At 43.0% G+C, this 5,344-nt stretch overlaps 1 pseudogene; it reads left to right on the top strand.

Moving 5' to 3' along the window:
* Window positions 1-3,869: 3,869 nt before the first annotated feature.
* On the top strand, window positions 3,870-4,709 carry LOC116762205 (annotated as a pseudogene).
* Window positions 4,710-5,344: the final 635 nt, after the last annotated feature.

The raw sequence follows: 5,344 nt of genomic DNA, 5'->3' as shown, positions 1-5,344 counted from the left end.
TATAAAGATGCTAAATCCGAGTTGGATATAACAAATCCTCATATAATAGGAGTTGTGCTTTTTCAAAGGCTTTCCTCCCCGTCGTTTCAGGAAAGTTGCCTATCTTAGAATCTCAGGTTTTTAACACTGACAGAAACCTCTTAGTTCAATATATAGAGAATCTAATCCCTTCATTTATAAATGAGAAACATTGAGGTCCTAAGAGAAGAAAGACTGTGCTACAGACTAGCTCAACTAGCTCTAGGTCACAGAGCTAGCTGAAGTTTTAATAAGTATCACTTCAACTGCTTTTAAATCTTTGCAGAACAGATTAAAAAGAAATATAGGACTTCCTTGGTGGTGCAGTAGTTAAGAATCCACCTGCCAATGCAGGGGACACGGGTTCAAGCCCTGTTCCGGGAAGATCCCACATGCTGTGGAACAACTAAGCCCGTGCACTGCAACTACTGAGCCTGCGCTCTAGAGCCCGGGAGCCATAACTACTGAGCCCACGTGCCACAACTACTGAAGCCCGTGCACCTAGAGCCCAGGCTTCACAACAAGAGAAGCCACCGCAATGAGAAGCCCACGCACTGCAACGAAGAGTAGTCCCTGCTCGCCGCAACTATAGAAAGCCCGTGCACAGCAACGAAGACCCAATGCAGCCAAAGAAAAAAGTTTATTAAAGAAAAAAAAACTTAAAAAAAAAAAAGAAATATCTTTTCTTCTGTTTTCCAAGCCACCCAGCAGTCCAGATGAGAATCATAAATATGGATTCATAAATATGGGACAACAAAGTACTACCGTAGACAATTCAAATATTTTTCCTTTACCCTGAAAGAACAAAATGTATCATAACCATTCATTCTTTCTCACCTTTGTCGTCAGCTTTCTATGCATGGGTTGAACTGGCTTTTCTTTGCACTGAGGTGTGTGTGTGTGAAGATGTCATGTATTAACAGCTAATTAGGAGCATTTCAGAGCAGAGGTCGGCCTCGCTAACACAACCGAGTTTCTGTGTCACGGTGGTGCTGGATGCAGCTGCTGCTCTTAGGTGTCAACAAAGAAAGCCCAGTACAGTGGAGACGTTAGCCTAGGGCTAGAAGAAGCCTTCTGAGAGTAGCCAAAGTCCTCATTTGGAGCCTCCCACGTAGCTGTGTTGGCTGTTGGTCTGAGCAAACTGCTAGATGCCCGGAGGCCCCTAGTAACCCACTGCTAGCTCACAACACCTCTTATATTTACATGGAACAAACTACAGGCCCCCCAAAGGGGCAGCAAATACTTGTGAAAAGAGCCATACTGCTAAGAGAAGGAGACTGAGATTGTAGCCACCACTCTGCCTCTAACTGGGTGATGTTTCCATCCCATCGGCCTGCATTGTCAAAACAGTAGCTGGCCAAGCTTTCAGTCCTCAGACAGAAGTTGTCAGGAAAAAGTAAAACAATTAATGAAATAGCATGCTTTGGGGGAAGAGGAGAGAGAATGACATATTAATATCACATAACTAGGAGGTGATAAAATCTACATCTTCTATACATGATTTATCTGATTTACTACCTGCAGTATCACTAGTATATAAAATATCAAAGTTCTGTTTGATGCATTCCAGGGAATTCAGTATTTTGCCTTTATTGAAATTGATTAGGGTGTGGTACTTTTCACTTTTCATTTCAGACATTTAGAATGAGAAGGAATTGCTTTTCTAGCTTCAACTTAAGAAAAACAGCTAATGAATTCATCAGTATTTATTCAACAACAACTCAGTTTGCACAGGCCTGTGCTCAGAGATATTGGGATTAAAGCTTGGACCTGCCTGATTCTTGGAGTACATTTTAGGCAGCATGTAATTCATACAAATGCCCTCTTGAGCACCTATTCTAGATGAGGCAAAGAAGGCTGTTTTGACGTTACTATTTTGAGATGGCCACTTGGTAATTGCCATCTTCACTTCCTTTTTTTTCCTTCACAGGGAACACAAACATTTCAGAACTCTTGTCACTGGTGTTTAGTGAAAACTAATAGAAACTGATTGCCATACAGAACACAAAGGATATAATTGGTTTCACAGTTACTTAGTGCTCTCCCAGAAAACAAACCATAGGGACTTCTAGCTAAACACGGCAGATAAAACAAAGCGAAACAAAACATGACTGAATCTCCATTCCCTCTCGAAGCCCCACTAAGATGACAGAGAATGAAAAAGCACACATCAATAAGGACCATGGGAACAAAAGAGGAAATAGCTTTATTTTGAAAGCCAGAAAGCAGATGGATGGGCAATAACTGACCTACTAGACAGGAGAAAGCTGAATGGCAAGAGCCTGTAAGAAGCAAAGCCAAAAATCTGGTTTGATGGAGCCACCGAGGCCCCAAGAGTCTCAGCAGTAGAGGCACCAGCTGCCTCCAAAGGGGTGTGGACAAGACTGACACCAGGAGGAGTGATTAAGAATCTGTTTAAGGGGCTTCCCTGGTGGCGCAGTGGTTGAGAGTCCGCCTGCCGATACAGGGGACCCAGGTTCGTGCCCTGGTCTGGGAAGATCCCACATGCCGCAGAGCGGCTGGGCCCGTGAGCCATGGCCGCTGAGTCTGCGTGTCCGGAGCCTGTGCTCCGCAACGGGAGAGGCCACAACAGTGAGAGGCCCGCATACCGCAAAAAAAAAAAGAATCTGTTTAAGGAATACTTGGACCTAGATTCCCTATGGTATCCTGCACCGCCAGTGACTGTACCTTCTCAACTCAGTACAAGACTGAAGGTTGATTCTCAGAAGAGGTTGAGTGAGACTGCTCTGGATGAGGGAATACTGGACACAGCTGAGGGCACTCGTGACAACTAGAAAGCAGGGAGGCTAAGAGGGGCATCTGCAGACCAACTAGTGGCACCGCCAGCAACATCTGACCCCCGGAATGCTGCATGTGTGCTGGCAGGAGAAAGGAGCCTTCCTCTTTGGGTAAATGGATCAGCCCAGGAGACGGTGTCTACAGGCACTGGGGTAACTGTGGTAAGAGTGATGTCCACATCCTAATCCCTGACGCCTGTGACTATGTTAGGTTACATGGCAAAGGGGAATTAAGGTTGCTAATCAGCCAACCACAATAGGGAGAGTGTCCTGGGTTATCCAGGTGGGCCAGTGTCATCACCAGGCTCTTTAGAAGTGGAAGAGAGAAGCAGAAGAGGTCAGAGTGATGTGATATGAAGAAGACTTGACCCACTGTTACTGGCTTTGAAGAGGGAAGGAGAAGGCCAAAGGTCAAGGAATACAAGTGGCTTCTAGAACCTAGAAAAGGGAAGGAGGCTCCAGAAAGGAATGCAGCCCTGCCGACAAGCTAATTTTAGCCCAGCAAGACGGAATCAGACATTTGACCTCCAGAACTGTAAGATAGGAAATTTGTGTTGCTTTAAGCAGCCAAGTTTGTGGTCATTTCTTACCGTTGCAATAGAAAACTAGTGCAGACACAGACTGTTGGGGGAGCCCAACGGTGAATCTCATTTGTTGCAGATCCCACGCATACACTTTCATTCCCCAGACAGGAACTTTTTAGGACTTCTCTTGAAAATGGACAGCCAAGGAGTAACAGATATTTGAAGGAAGTATCTAACATAAAAGGCAAAGTTCAAAATTCATGAACACCACAGAGGGAAGAGACCATTCAGGGAGCAGAAGAAAATGTAAAAAACAAACAAAACTCTCAGAGAAATAAGAGAAGATATTGCATCCATGAAACAAGAACAGAGTGCTCTTGAAAAGGAGCATTCACAAGACTTAAAGCACCCTTAGGATTTCAAAATATAATAGAATAAATAAATATTAAATAGAATGGTAGAGAAATAAAGTTTTAAAAACTCCAAGAGAGAGGTCAGTGGCAACCCATCAACATGGATCTCTGTTAAAGATATCAAGAATAGGTCTTACTTTAAGAGATACCAAGTAAAATGTAAAAGAAAACAAGAGGGTAAAATTGATTGCTATGCTCAGAAACACTTGGTACTCCAGGACAAAAGTTAAGTACAACGCAACCAAATAAAGAATGATCGTCCATGTGACCGACAGAGGTATCATTTGTCAAATCTCTTATGCCCGAATAGAAGGGCGTATGATATTCTGCGGAGATAATGCTCATGAACCCCCGAAGCATGGTGTGACGGTTGGCCTGACAGATATGCTGCGGCATTCTGTCCTGGCCTCCTGCTGGCCCGCAGCCTTCTCAGTTGGTTTTACGTGGACAAGATATAAATACAATGAGGAAAGCTTTGATAGTCAGCCTGGTACCTTCACCTGCTATTTGAACTAAAATTTTGCCAGGACTACCACTGGAAATAAAGTTTTCGGGGCTCTGAGGGGAGTTGTGGATGGAGGCTTATCAATGCCTCACAGTACCAAATTGTTCCCTGGTTACGACTCAGAAAGCAGGGAATTCAAAGCAGAAGTACCTCAGAAGCACATTGTGGCTCAGAACGTTGCAGAGGATGTGAGTTACCTTATGGAAGATGCTAACAAGAAACAATTCTCCCAATACATAAAGAACGACATAGCTGCAGACATGATGGAGGAGATGTACACGAAAACTGTACCACTGTATGAGAGAATCCAGCCTATCAGAAGAAGCCTAAGAAAGAAGTTTAAAAAAAAAAGAATTGGAACTGTTCCAGAATGTCTCTTGCTCAGAAGAAAGATCAAGTAGCTCTGAAGGCAAGCTGCCTCAGAGCTCAGGAGTGGACCACTGAGAGATAAATCAAACCACATTTTCCTATGAAGATTTTTCAGATAAAGACAATAAATTTATTGACAAAGCAGCGAAAACCACCACCACCACCAACAACAAAAACCTTCGTAAAAGTAAAACAAGTGAAAACAGTTTTTAAAATAAGAGAAAATAAGATTAAAAAAATTATCTGTAAAAGATATCCAATAGAAGTCCCATAATAAGTAGAAAAGTTATTAGATTGAGTCAACATGCAATTAGATGAATGAAAAAGGACCCCCACTGAGATATATCATTGTCCTTTTTTTCCAGAAGTCCAGTAACAGAGATGATTCTAAAAAATTCTAGAGAAGAAAACCTGATTATGGACAAAGGATCAGGCATCAGAAGGTCTCAGAGGTCTTAAAAATAATATTGGAAGTAGAAAAGCAGTGCCTTAACAATTCTGAAGAAAATAACTTCCACCTTAGAATTTCCGTCCACGCCGTTAGACAGGTCTGCAGGTGGGGTAGCATTTCAAACATTCAAAGTCTTTCCAGGAACCTACTACAGAATACCCTCCAAAATGAGGAGAAAGGAAGAGGACACCAGTAGACAAGAAAGAGGGCATTCTACAGAAGAAAGTAGCCAAGGGAACCTCAGAGTGTTTACGATGCAACAGGGC

Source organism: Phocoena sinus, chromosome 11, assembly GCF_008692025.1.
Source record: "Phocoena sinus isolate mPhoSin1 chromosome 11, mPhoSin1.pri, whole genome shotgun sequence".
Classification (NCBI taxonomy): Eukaryota; Metazoa; Chordata; class Mammalia; order Artiodactyla; family Phocoenidae; genus Phocoena; species Phocoena sinus.
The sequence above is the reverse complement of the archived record's forward strand: the minus strand, read 5'-3'. Positions and strand labels throughout refer to the sequence as shown.